Source organism: Rhinolophus hipposideros (assembly GCF_964194185.1).
Source record: "Rhinolophus hipposideros genome assembly, chromosome: 6".
Lineage (NCBI taxonomy): Eukaryota > Metazoa > Chordata > Mammalia > Chiroptera > Rhinolophidae > Rhinolophus > Rhinolophus hipposideros.
Window position 1 is genome coordinate 12552483 of NC_138052.1, and position 22599 is coordinate 12575081.

The following is a 22599-nucleotide window of genomic DNA, read 5'->3' on the forward strand; positions in this document are numbered from 1 at the left end:
CTTTATAAGATGTACTTTTAGAATACATAAGTGCTTTTGCTGGGCTTTGACACAAATTATATAATATGTCATTTCACTATACGATGTGTATAACGTTTATATACTAACCCTATGGTCCTGATGCCTTTGGTATGGTTTGAGTCTGTCCAAGGCTTATTCACCCTCAGATCTGTTTCTTGTCCTTCTAATGTTTTGCTAGGTGTTTAGTTTCCCATTGCTGCTGTAACAAATTGCAATAAACTTGATGGCTAAAAGAACACAGTGCTAAAATCAAGGTTTGTGTTCCTTCTGGGGTCTCTAGAGAAGCATTTGATTCCTTGTATTTCTCAGCTTCTTGAGGCTATCTGTATTCCCTGGCTCATGGCCCCTTTCCTTCTTTAAAGACAACAATGGCTGGTGTAATTTTTGTCATCAGTCTAACATGGACTTTTCTGCCTCTATCTATCACATTTAAGGACTCTGTGATTACTTTGGGCCCACCTGCATAATCCAGGATCATCTTTCTATTTTAAAGTTCATCTGATTTGAAAACGTATTTTCATCTGGTACCTTAATTCATCTTTTCCTTATAATATAATGTATTCACAGACTCCAGGGATTAGGGGTGAACATTTTTAAGAAGCTACTGTCCTGCATAATGCAAGGACATTTGACCATACTTAATTTTGTTGTGTGTTTGTTTTCTATTTCTTTTGATCCAATAATGTTAATTGACATTTTATGAGGCTTGCATACATTTAGTTAAGTTTTCAAATACTGGATGCTAATTTGTACATAATTTGGTCTGTTATATATCTAGAATTATGACTCCTCTTCATTTTAAATGTGTCATTTGTTGATTTCATCATTTTATTCTTTGACTTGAATAAACATTTTTTTCATTTTTTAATTAAACTTTATTGGGGTGACATTTGTTAATAAAGTTACATAGATTTCAGGTGTACAATTCTGTAATACATCATCTATAAATTACATTGTGTGTTCACCACCCAGTAAGTTTTCCTTCCATATATTTGATCCCCTTAACCTCATCTACCACTCCCTTTCCCCTATCCCCTCCGGTAACCATTAAACTATTGTCTGTGTCTATGAGTTTTTGTTTCTTTGTTTGTTTATCTTGTTCTTTTACTGTTTTCAGTTTTATGTACCACATATCAGTGAAATCATAGGGTTCTCTGCTTTTTCTGTCTGACTTATTTCACTTAGCTTTATAATCTCAGGATCCATCCATGTTGTCTGAATTGTTTTTTTTTTTAAATTTTATCAGTTGTTACAAATAACCAGCTTTTAGTTATATCAACAATTATTTGTGATAGTTATTTAAACATTTTAATTTTATTTTAAAATATTTACTTGTGTTTTTCTTTTACCATGTCTTTATTTGGCTCTTCTTTTTGTATCTTGCTTGTGTGAAAATTTAGTTTTAGTCTTTCTTATTTTGAACTAAGTTAATTTATCACTAAATATTTCTATGGGTACTTCTTCAGCTGCACCCCAAAGTTTTTGTTATGTGGTACTTTCATTGCACTCATTTCTAAATCATCACATATTTATTTTTATTTTATTTTAACTTTAATCCCCAATTTATTGAGGTCAGTGTTTTTAAAAAATAAAAATTTTTAGTGGATAAATATTTTTTAGCAATTGATTGTGTACTTTTTAATTTTAACTATGATGGCCAGATGTAGGTTGTTATAAAAATAAATATTTTAATTGATTAAGAATTTCAGTTTCATATGATAATTTCTTTATCTGCATTTAATGGATATTTAAAGATAATTTGAATTTATTTATCACAAAATTTGAGATTGATAGTCAGATATAGATATAGGAATTAAGGATATAAATTAACAAATAGATATGGAAAATCAAGCACACTGCCTATCTTATCTATCAGTATATCCCCTTTGTTTTATTTTCCAATTACATCTATAATAGCATTTGACCATTTTTAACCACTTGTAAGGCTGCAAGCTGGTCCAAGCCACCACCTATGTTACCTGAATTATTGCTATAGGTTCCCAATGTGTCTCCTTCCTTCCACTTTTACCTCCATTCAATACTTTTTTTTTTTTCTTTATCAAATTATCCAGTTACGGTGTTTAATGTAAGTCAGACCATATCACTGTTCTACTCAAAATCCTCCATTGGCTTTCACTCCTACTCCTTTTTCAAGTATTTACTAAATATGTCTCATTCCTAGTAAATCCTTCACTAACGAATCCATATGGAATTGAAATTTTTCCACCCACTCAAGCTTAATTTTCTTATTTCTTGCTTTATTTTCCTCCAAATACTTACCATTTTGTAATAAATGACATATTTGTTTTTTTCATGTCTCTCTTCCTCCATAAGAATGTAAAATCTTCAGGACTGATTTATATATATATATATATATATATATATATATATATATATATATATATATATATATATATATATATATATAACTGTTAAAATCATGAACACTCAGAAGAATAAGAGTCACATAATGAGTGCCCAAAAACTTTTGTTGAAAAATGACTAAAAGTATCTTAATTGTGTCATTCAAATCCTCTATTATTTTATTTATTTATTTTGTTTTCCTTTGCTCATTTCTGAGAATTCTGTGTTGATCTCTACCAATTTTCTTCTGGAATTGTCAATTTTTCACTTTCTGCTTCTGCTTTCAATTTTTGGAAGTTTTAGTATTACATGTTTAAAGTTAATGATTTATATTTTCTTGTTGATCTTTACCTTTTATTAATGTGTAATTTTACTCTAGATTTGATATCTATTTTATCAATATTTTAACAACAGCTTTGTTTCATTAATGCTGTGTGGTGTATCTTTTATTATCCTTGTACAGTTTTCTTTCTTTAATTTTATTTTAGATGAGTCTCTTAAAAATAAATAGATTGTGTTTTTGAATAATCTGCGCATCAACAAACCTTATTCAGATAATTTAATTTTTCACATCCTATAACTATTATAATGCTTAATTTCTCAAACATCCATATATACTTTTTATAAACCCTCAAGACTAATCATATATAACTTCATCCTCTTACTCCTAACTTTATTCTTCTGAAGATAGAAAACTCAGAATACTACATTTATTCGTGGCTTTCATATTTTCCCTATTAAATTAATCTGGCACTTTGTTGTTGTTGTTGTTATTGTTATTGCAGATGATATTTAGTTTTCTGTTTCTTATCTACATATAAACATGTATACATCATTTGTACATTATCATAGAAGTATAGTGTATAAGCATAAATAATACACATTGCATATGCATTATTTTTACTCATACAGTATTAACTATGTGTTTTACTGGTTTCTTAGGCCATTGTTATTTTTAAAATTTTGTTTGTTTGTTTGTTTGTTTACTTATTTTTGGCTGCAGTGTAATCTTTCAGTAGTAATTGTTCCAGAGAAAATCTGTAGGCTTTAAATCGCTACTTTTAAATCTCTGATTCTTTGCAAGTTGTAAGATGTCATTGTTATAGCTTAAAATTAATAATAGACATGTCCAGTTAACATTTCAAATAGTGGATTGGCTGGGCTTAAAATAAATTTCCCTCGAATCTCTGAGAATATCATACCATTGTCTTTTCCCACCTCAATTTGCTAATGAGATGTCAACATGCTTTTCCTTCCCCTGTTTTTCAGTTAAGTTCCTGCTGTTGACTATTTTAGTATTTTCAGGCCCATTTCTGGAGCTTGAAGCTCTTAGTTCAAATTTCCACTTGCTAGCTGATGCTCTTCAGCAATTTACTAAATGTCTCTTGCAACAACTTTCTCATCAGTTAAAAAGTAGGAATAAAATAGCATTTCTGCATAGATTTGTTTGGTTCAAATAGTTAAATTCTGAAAAGCTTCAAGAAGAATGGCTGGCAAACAATAAAAGATTATCATGTATTACCAGTTACTATTTCTGAAGATTTTCACCTGTATGTGACTGTGAGGGGAACTTTTTATTCACTTTTTTAGCCTTGTGGGTTCCTCCAATGTGAAGATTCATGCCTTTTCTCAGCTCAGAACCATTATGTTATATTATTTACTTGATCCTTCTCCTTTCAGAGTTTTTCTTCTATCCTCTGGTGCTTTTATTAAAATGATGTTTGCCCACCTGGATGAATCTTCCATTTCTTCTAACTTTTTAATACATTAAAAAAAAATCCATCTTTGTGATTTCTGTCTCTTGTGCTCTAGTTTTTCAATCAAGTTTTACTTATCCCACTTCATTACTCATTTTTATATTGATTATATTTAATTTAGGTGAAATTTCTCAATTTATCTATGTCTTTCCTTCTAATTGCTTCATTTTTATAATTCTCATCCTTGCTTTTTGGATAAAATAATCTTTCAGATTTCTCTTACTTATTACATAGATTTTTGTGAATATCTTCTCTGGATATTTTTATTTTTATTTTTTTTATTCATTTTTTTTGTCTTCTTCAAGTTTGGTTTTTATTTCTTTGTTCTTTTTCTTTCATGCTATTTGTTTTCCTCAGGTGATTTTCTCAGTTTGTGATTCCTGATGACTGGGAGATATGTAACAATGACCCTTTAATCCATTTGCATTGACCTTTAAAGTAAAAAAAAAAAAAAAAAAAAGTAAATCTAGGCAATCTGGTTTCTATAAATCCTATAAATTTATAAAATTATATAAATTTTAGAAATGCTATGAAATGCATCTATATATCTCATTGTCTATGTCTTAGAATCTTTTGAAAAGGCAATGTCCCAATCATTATTAGTTATGATGTCCAGAACTCTTCTTACCCATTCATTTAATCAATATTTATTGAGCACTTATTATGTGAAAGTCCTAGACACTGAGTTATATTTCTGATGAGAAGTAAACAGACCAAAATTCCTACTCTATGGAATTCCACTCTTGCAAAATGTGTCTCAACAAAACTCATTTTCTTCTCTGTAATTCACAATAAGACTAAATCTAGTGGTAAAAGGCCTATTTTTTTTAAAATCTCCAAATTAAAGTTGTGTGCTCCAAATTTCATAACTATAAGTTTCTTTGGAAATACTGTAGACTGACAATAAAAATGATTCCTATTGATATTTGAAAAGAGTTAAAGTTTTTAAGCATTTAATATGATTTGTGTGTAGATTTATGAGTTTCTTTTATTTTCTTTCAAATTCACAGCCCAGTAAAATGGTAATTCACAAATAGATAATTTTAAGATATGCCAATCACTCTAAAATAAGACTAGTCCAGGGAAAAAAAAAGGACTTGTTCATATAAATGCTGGGTCAACATTCTGCCAGAATTTCTAGTTGAAAAGGAAAATGTCTGTCAATCATCATGTTTCTAAATATCTAGATACTTGACATTACTTAGACAAAGCTTGAGTGAGGAGCTGAATTTTTATGGTTATGTGTTTTCACCAGAATATATCAAAGTGATGGCATCACAAAACTTTCCCAGCTTAAATTAGTTCCATCAAGTTTAATGAAAAATATAGTTTAAGCCTCTGTAGGTAGAGGTTGTAGACCACCTGTTCTGATGCAACTCTAAGGATAGTTATAGAATTTATAAAATAGTTATTCCTTTAACCCTTCATCATTCTCCCTTCAACCTCCAAGAGAAAACAAAAACAAAATAACACCCAAACTCATCACATTTATTAATGAACCTTTATTGTCACCTGAGAACAAAGTAATTTTGCCCTTCTCAGACCAATGTACTACAAAGAGTTGATTGTTTTCAAAGTAATGTTCATATACAAATCAACTTAAACTGAATTCAGAAAAAAATCACCTTCAAACCTAAAACTATATTATATATTAAGTTATATAAAATGTATATATAATCTTGTGTATAATTTTATATATTTAATCATACAAACATGAACTTTTGGGGGCAAGTATGAGCATATCAACATGAGGTATATTGCAAATGGCAACTGTAGTTTTTGGCATAGTCCCAAGTTAGGGAATTTTACTGAAAAGAATGCAGCTTTTAGTAGTGTTATATGGGTATTATGCTTGATTATATCCAAATCCTTACATGAGGCTCAAGTTGAAGATAAAATAGTTTTGAAGAACTAAGAGTTGTACTACCACAAATATGCTACCTCTCTTAGAGCACTTATTTTATTTCACTCATATTTATTTATACAGAATTGTCATCCAATATAATATTCCTGTCTCAAAGAGATATTTGTACTCCTACATCTTTTTAAAGGAACTCATCTGAGGCAAGGAAACAGTTGGCCGCAAAGCAGGCTAGAAGGTGCCCCAGACTGCTGACACTGCTTACCTCCAAAACATACAGAAGCAGAGATCATCCCCCAGGTCATTAAAAATATCATCATTTGTTTCCTGGGGAAATTTAACCTGACTAAGGACATCTTACAATTGGAAAATGCCTGACTGTTACCTATATCCTTTCTCCACTACTCCTCACCATTTCCATTCTGATTAATACAGGTTTGGAAAAGTTCAACATATACCCATTAACACCTTGCAAATGCTTTTCCTTTCTTCTTCTCTCCTTATTCTCTAGACATTATAATAATAAATTACAGTGTCTTATAAGAGCTCTTGAATTTAATCATCTATGAAAAAGTTTTAATTAATTTTCTTTACCTTGCAATTTCTTCTGTTTATATGTCCTTGGTAGAGATGAGTAAATATTCTTTATTATTCATTGATTTAAATTGTTTACAGAGTACAATTTAGATTATATTCATTTTGTACAGTTTTTCACTTTAAGTCCCTAATATAGAGAGACAGTATATTTTAGCTGAGTATTTAATTGATTAACTATATTTATAAATGTTCTTGTCATCATGTCCATGGCTAGTTTTATTAGTTCCTTTAGTTAAGACTTGATAATTTGTTTTCTTTACACCTCTATGTTATCTTCTTTAATAAAGACAATTATTTTGGGGGAAAATAAACAATATAGCTTATTTTCTTCTTTTATTTTCATATACAGCTTCCAAAACCAGTGCCTCAACCAAGTCAAAATATGTACTTAAAGATAAGTAGAATAAGGTTGTACTCACTTTGAAATCATTAGCTAGTTATGTGACCTAATTAAAATTTCCAGATTTTCTTTTACTTTATCTTTTCATTGATAAATACAGAGGATCAGATAAGATCACTTTGAAGTCTTTCTTCACTTTTATAATGATCCATTATTAGAAAGCATTTTCAATGAAGCTAAGTATATATTCAGTTTTATTGTATATTTTGGCTGGGAATTCTTTGAAATGTTCACATAGGCAAATCATAAATTAAAAAAAAACACATACATATCTATGAGTATATGTGAGATTAACTTTTGCAATCTTGAAGACAAGACCTAAACCTGGAAAACCTAGATTTGCAAGAAAGGAAACAAATTATTGAATTATGTCATAGTTCTATTTAGTTTCTGGACTCCTGTGCTCTACTTCCTGCAGACACAGTAACGTGTGTTGGTGATTGATTGGGAGTGTTGACAGTGTCCCATCATTTCAGATTATCCTTTTGAAAATGGTGTTACAGCTGTCTCCTTTGTGCTAACTGAGTCATTTTGTTATTTGATTGTTTAGAGCCTCGACTGGTATATGCTCTCTGTAGTAACATGTGATACAAAAATCTTCATATCTTATATCTATTACCATGGGTTCATTCATATGTCTCTTCTACAGATGTTCTCCCAATCTTCCAATATATCTCCTTCCATTCTACTTGAGCAACCAGACTATGAATCCATATAAGTTCTATCAGGCCCTCTCCAGAAAAATTAATGACCAGATGGACTACATACAATTCTGCAGTTTTAGAAAATTTCCCCTCACCACTGTCTTTCCAAGGCATCCTTGAATAGGGGTATAGTACAACTGTCATCCATTTTCAGCTTGCCCTGAGCTTATTCATTCACACTTTATCTTTGACTTTTTCTGTCAAAGATGACATGTTAACCCTAAGAGATCTCTCATGCTTCTATTTGTGTGATCTGAGGGAGAGGATAACATGGGGAGGCCATTTCCTAGGCAACTTTTTGAGCCCTATGGTCCAATTCAGTAGTGGACGTATTACTTACATACTGTAGCTGATTGCTGCTGGGCCTGCCCAGTCTATGACTTGGTGGGTCTGACAAAAGCTAGCCTGGCAGTTCTGTGTATACAGTGAGTTTGTGCCCCATCATCAGGCAATCTGTACCTCTCTACCAGAGCCAATCAGCATGTTGATCAGCCTATCAGAGCTGAACAGTTTTCTAAAAAGGGTCTAATTCTCTGCTTCAGATGGAATGGACTTGTTCCAGAACAATAGAGATGTACATTGTGATTGGCCTTTGAACCTTGCCGTAAACTCTACATGGTATATTTTCCTGAATGACAGACAGGACTTCTTACATCTCAACCTGGACTTGCTTCAAAGACCTTTCTTGCTCTGGGCTCTACTCAAAGATGGAGCCTTATATGTCACCAAATATATGGGTTCAGCTGTATTCCCAGGCATGATATGTGTGGTTTCCAAGACCAAAAGAGGCCTGTGACGTGCCATGGTTTCTTTTTATCAGTGAGAGGAATAAGATGGAATTATTTGTTTAGTTTAGAAGGTAAAGCCATGTGCTATTAACCTTCTCCATAACTTTATTTCTGATCCCTGGTTTTCTCTCTGACCTTCTGCTTTTTACAGTAACAAATAATTGTGTCCAATTTTATTTTAGTCTCTATCCTTTCAGAGCCTATTTCTCCAATTGCTGTCCTATAGCCTAGTTATGTAAATGAATCTTCTATCATCAGCTATAGACTTCAGAAGACATCTGCAACAGGGCTTCTCAGTGATGTTGGGGTGTCTCCTACCAACACATTCTTAATTGTTTTGGTAAATGGAGTATCCACCAGAGTGCAATCATCTTCTGAGTATCCCAACCTTGCCTCATATATCCAGTATACCATATCAAATCCTCTTTCTTCCACTATCTGTCACAGTGGTTTGAGGATTTCTAATTCACTGACTGTGTCCCACTGGTTTGCAATCTTTAGTGCTATCTCAAGGGCCTTTTCCAGAGTATAAAATCCTATGAACTGGAAGAGAGATCCCACATGAACAAACTCACTTTTATTCAATTTCATGTTTCAGCCCCTTGATCTAGAAGTTTCTTAATCCATTCTCATAAATACATTCCCAATTCTTACCTGTGCATGTTGTCAATCTCTGCAGGTCATTCAGAGTAGAGTCTTCTTTTCTAAGAAAGCAATGATCTGTCTCCACTGTGGTGTTTTAATGGTGTGGTAGCCAAAAGCTAGTTGTGGGGCAGGGGGCAGTTTAAGAGAGATCTCTAATCACCTTCAAGTATGGGGATAGCACTGGCCTCCAACAGAGAGGAGTGCATCTCCCCAGCTGTTTCTAAATTCATATTTCATGATCTCCTTGCTTCCCAGTCAGAGTCTTAACTTTGTGGTAGCAGACTAGCTGGGACCAAAAATTCAACCTTCTTCAGAGTGTTGCTACAATTCTAATTATTATATCCTAGGACTTTCCCTGAGGTTTTCCTGCCTTCCCGCTGCAGGAGGTGAGTCTCCTTATATACTGTCAAGAAACATTGCTGGTTTTCACAAATAACATTTAATTGCTGATTTATTACCCTCAGTCCTTTATTAATTTTATCTGCAGCATTAATTGCTCCCATCAACATTCATCCTGTTACATTGTCTATTTTCTCTTTTATAATTACTATTTTCTTTGTTAGTCATAAATGTCTAAAGAATCATACTTTATTAATTTTATTATCTATTAATTTTATCTACAACATTAATTGCTCCCGTCAACATTCATCCAGTTACACTGTCTATTTTCTGTGTTATAATTACTATTTTCTCTGTTAGTCATAAATGTCTAAAGAATCATAAGCCAATGCATTTCTCTTTCACTGATACACAACCCAGGAATGGAGAAAACTTGATAAGGCCAGGAGACATGGTTTTATATTTGAGAATTTGCTTGTGTCAATTCTGCTGAACTATTGATGCTATGTCTCTCTGGAGAAAGAAACCTGGAACTAAGACTTTTGTTCTTACCTAAAATGCCTTCAGTCCTCTATTATCCTCAGTAGCCTGATAGTATTATGACTAGGTGAATGTATATTCCTTATATCATCATGAAAACCTTTGAAAATCTTTGGATATGAAAATTTTAATACACAGAGATTTATGCTGAGGCTAGTTATACATTTAGCTTAATGATTTTCTACTGTCACTTAATTAAATGGGATTTAAAATGGGGGAGTGCAATAAATAGGAGACTAAACCAGTTTATTGCTTGTATTATCCTAGGAGGTGCTTTACAACATTTTCAACTAAAGTTAAATTGTAATGTGGGGGACATTTGTCATGAACTGTTTCCTGTCTGGCTTTATACATTGTCTCTACTACTTGGATGATTACACATTCTCGGGTCCTATATTTCAGTGTATGGAGTATTACTGATTTATTCTTTGTGAAAAAAATAACCTTTTGGATAATGTATTTTATTTTTTCAATTCTCAAACTTAAAAACAAACTTGTAGTGGAAGCTGAAGTCAGGGAGTGTAATACCTCCAGCATTGTTCTTTTTTCTTAGGATGGTTTTGCTATCTGGGGTCTTTTGTGGTTCCATACAAAGAGGATAAGGGAGTAAAGGGATGGTAGATGAGGGTAAAAGGAATTAAATATATGGTGATGGAAGGACAATTGACTCTGGGTGGTAAACACATAATGTGAGATATAGATGATGTATTACAGAATTGTACACCTGAAACCTATGTAACTTTACTAATAATTATCACCCCAATAAACTTGAATAAAAAAATGAAAAGAAAAATAAACAATAACAATAACCATCCCTCCCCCCAAAGAACACATATTTTTGTTGCTCAGCTCTCGCTGCATTATAAAGCACTCCAAAGCTGAGTTACACGCAACAATATAATATTATTATATTTCTAACAGGCCTGGGATGAACTGGGGCAGATCTGCCTCAGACTGCAGGTCTATGAAACAAGAAGAATGGCTCTGCCTCATAAGCTTTCCTTCTCAGAACAGTGGACTTTCTGAGAAAAGGGTAGGGAACAAGAAACAAGATATGAAGTATACAACCTAACTGATACTTTGGTATATAAACTGGACACAGAAATTACATTACCTTTTAAGACATTTGAGAAACTCAAAATAGTTATTTTTATGAATTTATTCATTTAAGAATATTTATTTAGTGCGTGTGTGTCATGTGCCAGACATTGTGCTAAATCCCAGAGATGCATATTTAAATAAAGTAGACAGGTTCTCTTCCTTTGGGAAGTTTACTACATTATAATGAGTCCAAGAATGTATGTTCAAGCTAAAATCCTAGATTCTCCCCTAGCAAACTTTTTAACATGTGGCTATACTTAAATGTGGCTACATTTACTTGGATAAAATGGTAATTTTTTTGTATGAAAAAGAGAGTTTAATATTTTTAACTCTTAAATCTATAAAAGTACAAAATCCATAATTAACCTTAATTAGTCCGTCACTTGCTCTGTAATTTTGAGCAATTCACTTACATTACCCTGGTAAATTTTCTTATATGTGATGTAAGTGTGATTGATAAACTTGATTCTCCTAGCTGAAAATATTTTCTTATTCTTCATGAGTACCATTCATAGATGAATCTCTTAAGTTTTCACCCTTACTATTTTCTCCATTTCTTTCATCAGCATCAGGATAAAAGAAAGGCAGAAAGTAATAGGATTTTGTACTTGCCATGGTCAGTGATTTTAAACTCCAGGACTTATCACCAGCTTATCTGTCTGTTCAAGTTTACCAGTGTTCAAAGACCATAGCACTCTCTTAATCTCTTTGGTAATATCTCATCTCCTTTGCAAGGGTGGATTGAAGATGGTTGCAACTTCTGTCATACTCCCCACATTGGGAGGTAGAGTTTATTTGCCTTTCCTTTAAGTCCAGACTGGCTCAGTGACTGCTTAACCGATAGAATACAGTAGAAGTAATGCTGTGCAATTTCTGGCAACTCTATAAAAGGACTGGCAAAATCTGTTCCATCCTTATAGGAAAGCTGTGTTTTGTGATACTACAATTTGGAACCCAGCTGCCATGCTATGAGATACACAGGCCATATGTAGAGCCCATGAGGGCAGCCACAGGTAAAATCATGATCAATAGCCTTAGCCACACACATAGTTGACTGACAGCACGAACTGCCTGCCAGCCATGAGAAGAAGTCACTTTGGTTGTCCAGCTTGCTAAGTGCTCAGCTGATTCCAGCTCCAGCTGATATCTAATTCCAACTGCATGAAGAACACTAGGCAAGTAGTTCTTAGTTTATCTTCTCAATCCCCAGAAATGTGAGAGATTATAAGAATGTATTAATTAAAGCTATTCAATATTGGAGGTATTTTATTATGTCATAATAGACAACTGGAACAGGCATCTTCAGAGCTACTTATTTTCATGGGTGCCTTCCCATTGCCTCACACTTAATTTTCTATTCATAATTTTATACTGTTTTCCATAAGGAGGTCTCCTCAAATTGCATAATTCAGGTGCCCAGGATATGCCCAGCTCTCTTGCTGTTTGTAATTTCTCTTCTAATCTACTTTCTAGTTTGGTTCTTCCATTCTCCCCCCACACTGCCCCCCATACCACTATCCCTCGAGTGGACCTTGGTTACTTTAAAAGTGCTAGTGTTCTGTAGTTGCAAAAATGTGCATTCAAATTTCATTGTATTACTTTAGACTTTCTCTAAGTTACTTCTTCGAGTTCAAATTAGTCATCTTTAGAGAAGATACATTCCAATATGATGGAATAGTTTATAAAAGAAGTGTCATATAGTACATAACCCTGTTTGAAGTTTGCAGTAGGTACTCAGCAAACATTTACTTCTGTTTTCTCAGCACTGTCTTCAGTGTTATCCTTGCTGATGAAGAGTTTATACGGTGGCACTGATGAGTGCAATTGACCCCCACCCCATCTCTGCCCCACAGTGGATCTAGGTCACTGAACACATAAAATCTTCACTTGAGGTTAGCTCCTAGAGCTCATTGGGCTTAAATCTTCCAAATGCTAGAATCTGCGTACTGCAAAGAAAACTAAATCTCTGGTGGTTGTTTTAACAAGATATTGCTTCAAACAATGGTGTGTTTAATTAACACAATTTACATCAAGTCACACAGACATCTTTACATGTTCTCACACTGTTGCGTGTTTACCCCAAATAGACAACCTACCATTTTTCCCTGAAAATAAGTCCTAGCCGGACAATCAGCTCTAATGCATCTTTTCGAGCAAGAATTAATATAAGACCAGGTGTTATGTTATGTTATGTTATGTTATGTTATGTTATGTTATGTTATGTTATGTTATGTTATGTTATGTTATGTTATGTTATATTGTAGACCTGGTCTTATAGTAAAATAAGACCAAGTCTTATATTAATTTTTGCTCCAAAAGACACATCAGAGCTGATTGTCCGGCTAGGTGTTATTTTCAGGGAAACACAGTAATTACTGAAGAAAATTGTCCACATTTGCAGAGCTGGAGTGTTATAAGAAAAATGAACTGTAATTAAAAAACAAAGAAGGATCAGAAACATGCCATATTTTCATTATTTGTGGCTTGTTTTTAACATGTTAATTAAGGTAGAGTCCACAACTACTGCTGAGGTTAGTACAAGTGAATAAATAAATCTCTTCAGTGTTAATCAAGGAGGAGATTCATCTTTTCTGGCTACTTAACTGGCATTCATAAATCCTGAGAAATTATTGCCGAGTATCCAGTACATAGTGACAAAGAGGGAAAGCATTGGCTCTGTGTCATCCACGTGAAGAAGTTGGATGCTCGATACAGGAAGAAAATTTTGCTGGGAAGTCATTTCATCAATCAGTAAGGGATATGATAAATTTAATCATTACCAACAATAAATTCTTAGAATTAAACAAGAAGTTATTAAATTTAGCTTCATTCTCTGGTGGCCTTTTTACTATGAGTTCTGTCAATTAAGTTCACAAACTCATCCTAGGAAAAGTGCTACATGTCTCATTGCTGAATATCACTATGGTCACTTTTGAAGTCCTCCCCTTGGGAAGCTATGCACTGGTGCCAGCACCTGGTCGACCCTTCAAAGCAATTTTGGAACTCTTTTTCTGGAATGGCTATCAGAGCTATCATCGTATTAATCTTGATGTCCTGAATGTTATCAAAATGTCTTTCTTTCAATATTTCCTTAATCTTCAGGTAAAGAAAGAAGTTATTGGGCGCCAGATCAGGTGAGTAGCAAGGGTATTCCAATACAGTTATTTGTTTACTGGCAAAAAACTCCCTCACAGACAGTGCCATGTGAGCTGGTGCATTGTCGTGATGCAAGAGCTCCTTTGGGACCATTTTTGCACACACCTTTCTCATGCCAAGATTTTCAATTAAGATTTTCCTATTTCTCCATTGATGTTTACTTGGTCTGCTATGCTTCTTACAGTCAGCCGACCATTTTGACGCACAATTCAATGAATGTTTGCAATGCTTTTATCAGTTCTGCTCATACTGGCCGCCCTGATCTCTCTTCATCAGTGACACATTCTGTCCCCTAAGAAAAATGTTTAATCCATTTGTACACTGCTGTTTTCTTCATGGCATTATCCCCATAAACTTGGACCAACATGTCCCTGATTTTTCTTCCACTCTAGACAAGTTTAACAAGAAATTTAATGTTTGATCGTTGCTCTAATTCAAGCTCAGATACTCTCGCAATGGCACACAACAATAATGAATGCCACTCAACAATTGGCCACACATGGACATGATCACAGCTGTGAGACACTGATATACTAAGGTTATGAAACCTTGCTGAGCTGCTTTTACAGTGCTGCCAATGTAAGTATATGATGGCAAGTTCGCGAACTTAATTGTCAAAATTCATATATCATTACAGTTTAAGTTCCCCTTTTTATTGAAATACAATTTCAATTTAAAATATATATATATATATATCATGATACTAATATCAGGTATATAACATAATGGTTCGATATCTGTATATATTGCAAATTGATCACCATAATAAGTCTGGCTAACATTTGTCACCAGACATAGTTACAACATTTTTTCTTGTGATAAGTAAGGACTTTCAAAATCTACCTTCTTAGCAACATTCAAATAGGCAATACATTATTATTAACTATGGTCTCATGGCCTTTTGTGATTCTACTTTTCTAAGGTAAAATCTTCAGGAGGAAAAACAAAAAGGATGGAAAATAAGGTAGCAATACACTTTACAAATATTGAGAAATGCATATTTTTCCCCCACAGGGATCATCCACTATAGGGCTGGTCACTAGAAACAATGAGAAATTTATTTTTCCACAGATATTTACTAAACAATGCAGTACTATTTTATGTAATAGTGCAGTTCTCTACACTGGCTATCAGCCTGAGTGAGGCTGGTCTCCTGCCACTTTGCCCTGTTCTGAGCCTCCAGGGTCCCTCTTCCCTTTCTTTTCTTGGTGAAGAGCACTTCCCTTCTGATGATGAATTGTGTTTCCTTTGCTTGGCAAGGGAGCCCTGGAGTCCAAGTCTGCTGAGCATAGATATCTTTTTTTTTTTTTTCCCAGATCCAGTTGCCGTTGCTAGTTGCAGGGGGCGCTGCCCACCATCCCTTGTGGGACTTGAGGAATTGAACCAGCAACCTTGTGGGTGAGAGCCCACTGGCCCATGTGGGAATCGAACCGGCAGCCTTTGGAGTTAGGAGCATGGAGCTCTAACCGCCTGAGCCACCAGACCAGCTCCCGAGCATAGATATCTTCAGTCTACCTGGCACAGTGGTCCCTGGGGGGGGAGGGAGTTTCCCACAAGTACATAAAACCGAGTGTTAGTTACCAATAGGTGTGAAGAGCAGGGGACCCCTGTTCTTGTGCTTCCTGCTCCTTCGGCCTTTGCCACCACTACCTCTTACAAAGGAAAGAAGAAAACAAGTGTGCATGGTGGGGGGGTGGTGGTTACAGCTAATCACATGATACATGTGAGGCATGGAGCAGTCAGTTCCCCCAGTCCTTTCTCACCACATTAGAACATGCCCTGACCCAGATTCAACATCTGAGTGGAACATCATCACAATAGAGGCTATTTTGCTTAAAAATCATCCTTAATTTATACTTGAGTATTTGCATAGATTATATCATATCTTTATGCTTTATAAAGCTCTGCATTTCAGTTTAACTTAATTCAACAATCAGAATGGACCTGGCACATCATGCTAGAGTCATTTCATAGATGAAGACTCTCATAATTAGTATGTTTGTATGGAGGTCTGTTACTAGCATTTTTACAAAAGGATTTGGCCAGTTCATCTTATCCAGATGGGTTAGGGATAACATCTAGGGTTAGGGTTGCTGCTAATAGATTCCTTTCTAAATGGGAAAATTAAAATGATATATTTCTTAGATGGTTCGACAGATTATTTAGCTAGAACAACAGCATAGTTTATTAAGCTTTAGAACTTAGTTTTTCATTTTTTATTTTAAAAATTGGCTATGGAATCAGAGTGAAATAAATGCAAATCCTGACTCCACCATCTTGGGGAAGTTATTTAAGCTTTATCAATTTTCTCATCTCTAAATTGTCAGAAACAAAAATATTGACAGCCCAACATCATTGTGAGGATTAAATAAGGTAGCAAACACTGAGCGTGATGCTAAACCTATGCTAGATGTTAAAAAAATATTTCTTTTCATTCTCCACTCCACTCAGATTCCCAGTATTCTCATCCAGACTGACTGGGTGAAACACATGGCTGCTTATTCCAGTTATTCATTGACTCATGACATGGTCTTGCATGGCATGTTTTCTTTCCCATGCTTCAATGCCGCACTACTCCATATACCACCCAAATGGCTACTCGCTCTTTTTTTTTTTTTTTTTTTTTTTTTTAGGTTTGATTCCCCAACCAGACGATAAATTTCATGCATACTGGAGGCATGGCTAAGATATTTTTTGTTTCTCCAAATTTTTAGCATAATACCATTGTACAAACATTGCCATTTACCACTGGCTGATTAATTGTCGTTGTGGTAAGTTAAGACTCATGAATTAAAAGATGTGCAGTTTGACCAAGCTCTGATATAATCTGTATTAATTTTAGAGGAAAATAGTCTATAGATCTTGTTCTGTCTATATAAAATTTAACTTTTTATAGTATATAAATTGAAACTTGTAGAGATGTTGCTAGAAGAGTACAGATAACTTTGAATCTTTTGAAGGTGGTTAGAGGTCTCATCCTCCTTCATCCCAAGCACTTTTCACCTAAGAACAAAAATCTTCTCTAACAAAAATGCATAACATTTATCAAAATCAGGAAATTTAACATGGATACAATACTATTATATGATTCTCCATCCATATTCAAATTTTCTTAAATGCTTCAATCATATTCTTTAGTGTTATTATCCGTCACTCACACCCACCCCCTTGGCCGTGGTCCAATCTGGGACTCCCCTGAATTTACCACCAGGTCAGACATTTTAAGTGTCTGAAACATGGCCTCAGTCTTTTTCTATTCTTGTTAACTTTGAAATTTTTGAAGAATACAAACCAAGATTTTATAGAGTATCCATTAATGTGGGTGTGCCTGACATTTCTTAATAATTAGATTTCGGCTATCGACTTTTGGCAAAAGTACCATAGAAGCATTACATCCTTAGTACATCATATTAGTATAAATTAGATGTCAGGATTTTCACTATAAAGTTATATTCTTTTTCATAATTAATACATAGTTTTAAGGGAAGTACATTGAGACTATGTAAAATTCCAATAGTTTTAGCATTCATTGATGACTTTCTAACTTCATAATCCCTTCCATATTTTATGGCATTTTGTTATAAAGGAGAACTTTCCTTTTCTGCCCATCTGTTTATTTTTTTTCAGTATAGAGTTATGGATGTTTTTCTAAAATTGAATAGTTGATAATCCTTCATGGCCACCATCACTATTAATTTTGATACTTTACATTGTTCTATACTTTCTTAGTGGGGCCCATTCCATCTGGTTATTACATTGATCTGATATGTCTCCAGTCTCTTAGTCCTTCTTTACTTTGTGGCATCCTGAGCTAACCCACAGTCATCTTACATTCTCCTTTCTTCAGCCTTAAAATTAACTATTTTCTGCAAGGAGCCTTCTTCTGAGTGCTAGTTGGGATCCATTGCTACTGGTGGATCATTGTTTTATGTGTTTTTGGCACACAGAGCTAAGAATCTGCAAAGTCTGCTATCTTTTGTACGTAGTACATGTACTTTTTTACTGACGCTTAAAACTCACAAAAAAAAAAAAAATAGTTCCAGAATCACTAAGCCATGACACTATGAAAAGCACACCAATGAACTGAAATCCTATATATGTTTTGTGTTTTTGTTTTTGCGTGGTGGGGGTTGTACGTACAGAAAACTGCATATAATTTAAGCACAGTTCATCTACAACAATCTCCTTCTGTTGGAGATTGATTGCATACCTAAGAATTAGCTTGGTTACCTAGATTCTCTAACTTTTCCTCTCCCATTCTTTTAGTATAATATTAAATTGGGGATTTAGGCATATCTAATGGTCCTCCTCCAGCAGCATGTGCCTAATCCATGGACTTAGCTTTTAGCTTTAATCAAGAACTGTTAGATATGCCTTTTAAGACAGTGCCTCTTTCAATGAAAACTGAAGCAAGCTTGATGTCTGGGAAGGCATAGGTTGGCTCTCCATAAGATCGTCTGAAAGTATTGTTATTATTTTACTATCTAGAGTTAAAATAATGTCCTTTTTATGAAAGTATGAGTTTTCATTTTTTTTACAGTGAATTTGAGAGTGAATATAAAATAAACATACTCCCCCTTGGTCAACGTTATTCCTACATCAGGCAGAACAACGTGGTACAATTATTTATTGATATTATTCATCACTATAATTTGCATTTTATTTATATATTTATTTATTGAATTTTAAATATATATTGTTTATACTTGAAATATTTGTTGTTTGTATTAAATATATTTTGCCATCTATAACAATTATATTACTAACATATAAGTTTTCATTATACTATAGAAGATACTAAGGCTCAAAAATTTAAGCTATTAAATCAAGTTTGTTTGCTATATTGAAAAGAACAGGGTTTTGGACTCAAATTTTCTTGATTTTTTTTTTTAATTGCAGTCATTTTCCACTGATGGATACCTTATTCCACTCAGTTACTTGGGCAGGGAGAGGTTTTAAGTAAGAAGAGTGATAGAATTGTTGAAAAAGATGCTACTCATCGCAACTCTAATATCCACTTTGATTTATTATTGTCATAGATGTTCAAGAATGAATTTGTGATTTCACATATTTTCTCTTTATATAAAAGTAATGCCCTATTGATGATATAGGGACAAAATATTAAAACATTATAAATCTATTTTTTTGTTTTATACTCACTTTCAGTGGCATGAGATACATATCTAAAGAAAATTACTATGTTTTTTAGTGTTTTTGACACTATCTCAGGGAATAGATGATTATCATCAGTATTACTAGTAGTGCCATGATAATTTTTAAATGGTAGTTTTCTTTTTAATTCAGAAGATAGTTGATACAAAATTCAATTATTTCCATTAGATGCAAATGGTTATCATGAAAATGCTAGTCTATCTCTGGAGATAATTAACACTTTATCTTAGTTAGGTTGCCTTTTTGCTGCAGTGATGTTGTCTAATTTATTGTAAATGTTTAAACCTTACAGCATATCTAATGCCATTAATTTTCAATCTTCTAAAATATTGAAAATAATCTAGAGTGTAGTCTTTAGAGTATGCTAATTATTTTCAATGGAAATGAAATTTAATTTTATTTTTAATTAAATTAATTTAAATAATTGAAATTGATATTGGGCTCCAGGCTATCAAGAGGAACATCTATAATCTAAATCTTCATGAGCAGTCTGAATATGTCACCATAAAAATAGCTATTAAAAAGGCAATGCTCTCATAAAATGTAAGTAAAAATTAAAATTAAAATGCAAAATCTAACAGTCAGAAAACAGGACAATTAAATAGAAATTAAGATTACTATGTAAATCTACCATGCAAAAATGATATGAAATATTTATAAAGGGGAATAAAAATGGCATATGGATAAAATTAGTAAGGATAAATACCTGAATAGAGATTACCTGAAAGGAAAATTAACATTTATGTGAAAAGAATCCAACCAATGGAACAGATTCAAGGGCCTTGAAACTGACCTACAAACAGGGAACTTGATATATCCTCCAGTAAAAAGACATAGGGTCGCTGAATGGCTAAAAAAACAAAACCGTCTACAAGAAACCCACTTCAGATTAAAAAAAAGTTACATACAGACTGAAAGTAAAGGAATGGAAAAAGGTATTTCATGCAAATGGAAATTAAAAAAAAAAAAAGCTGGGGCAGCAATACTTGTATCAGGCAAATTAGACTTTAAAACAAAGGCTGTAGTAAACGACAAAGAAGCATATTTCATAATGATAAAGACATCAATCCAACAAGTGTATATAACCCTTCTAAACACATACACTCAACATGGGAGCACCTAACAAACATGGATAAAAACAAACATTGACGGGCATAAAGGGAGAGATCAAAAGTAATAACAATCATAGTAGGAGCCTTTAACACCACATTGACACCAATCGGGAGATATTCCAAACAGAAAATCAACAAGGAAACAGTGGCCTTAAATGACAAATTAGATCATATGGATCTAATTGACATTTTTAGAGCTTTTCACCTAAAGCAGCAGAATATAAATTCTTTTCATGTGCACAAGGAACATTTTCCACGATAGACCATATGTTAGACCATAAAACAAGTCTCAACAAATATAAGAGGAATGAAATCATATCAACTCTCTTCTCTGACCACAATGGTATGCAACTAGAAATCAATTACAAGAAAACAAAACAATAACAAAAATAAATCCTGAAAAATACACAACACATGGAGAATAAACAACATGCTACTAAACAATGAATGAGTTAACAATGAGATCAAGGAAGAAATAAAAAGATACCTTGAGACAAATGTAAATAAAAGCACAATGATCCAAAATCTATGGGATACAGCAAAAACAATACTAAGAGGGAAATTCATAACAATATAGGCCTACCTTAAGAAACAAGAAAAATCTCAAATAAGCAATCTAAACTTACACCTAAAGGAACCAGAAATAGAACAGCAAACAAAGCCTGAAGTGAGTACAAGAAAGGGAATAATAAAGATCAGAGTAGAAATAAACAGAATAGAGACTAGAAAAACAATACCAAAGATCAATGAAACCATGAGCTGTTTCTTTGAAAATTGATAAACTTTAACCAGACTCATCAAGGAAAAAAGATAGAGGATCTAAATAAAATCAGAAAGGAAAAGGAACTGACAATTGACACCACAGATATATAAAAAAAATATAAGAAAATACTACAAACAACTATGTGCCAACAAATGAGACAGTCTGGAAGAAATTGATAAATTCCTAAAAACATACAACCTTCCAGGACTGAATTAAGAAGAAACAAAAAAATCTGAACAGACTGATTACTATCACAGAATTTTAATCAATAATCAAACAACTCCCAATAAACAAATATCCTGGACTGGATGGCTTCACAGATGAATTATACCAAACATTCAAAGAAAAATTAACACCTATCTTTTTCAAACTATTCCAAAAATTTCAAGAGGAGGGAAGATTACTAAGCTCATTTTATAAAACTCCCATTACCTTGATTGCAAAACTAGACAAAGACATTGCAAAAAAAGAAAATTATAGGCTGATATCCCTGATGAACATAGATGCAAAAATTCTCAACAAAATATTAGCAAACCAAATGCATCGATATATTTAAAAGATCATACATCCTGATCAAGTGGAATTTATTCCTGGGATGCGAGATTGGTTCAATATCTGCAAATTAAGTGAGGTGATGCATCACATAAACAAAATGAAAGATAAAAGTAATATGATCATATCGATAGATGCAGGAAAATTGACAAAATCCAACATCAATTTATGAGTAAGACTCTCAGCAAAGTGGGAATAGAGGGAACATATCTCAACATAATGAAGGCCATATATGACAAACACACATCTAACATCATACTCAATGGGGAAAAGATAAAATGTTTTCCTTAAGGTCAGCAATAAAACAAGAATATCCACTCATACCACTTTTATTCAACATAGTATAAGAAGTCCTAACCACAGCAATCACAGCAGGAAAAAAAAAAAAGGCTCCAAATTGGAAAGAAAGAAGTAAAACTGTGATTATTTGCAGATAACATGATACTATATTAAATAGAGAACCCTAAAGACTTCATCAAAAAACTATTAGAACTGATAAATGAATTCACTAAAATAGTAGGATACAAAATTAATATTCAGAAAACATTTGCATTTTTATTCACCAATAATGCACTATCTGAAAGAGAAATTAAGACAACAATCCCATTTACAAGTGAATAAAAATAAAACAAACAAACAAACAAACAAAAACCTAGGAATAAATTAAACCAAGGAAGTAAAAGACCTGTACTCAGAAAATTATAAGACATTGAAGATAAAAGTTGAA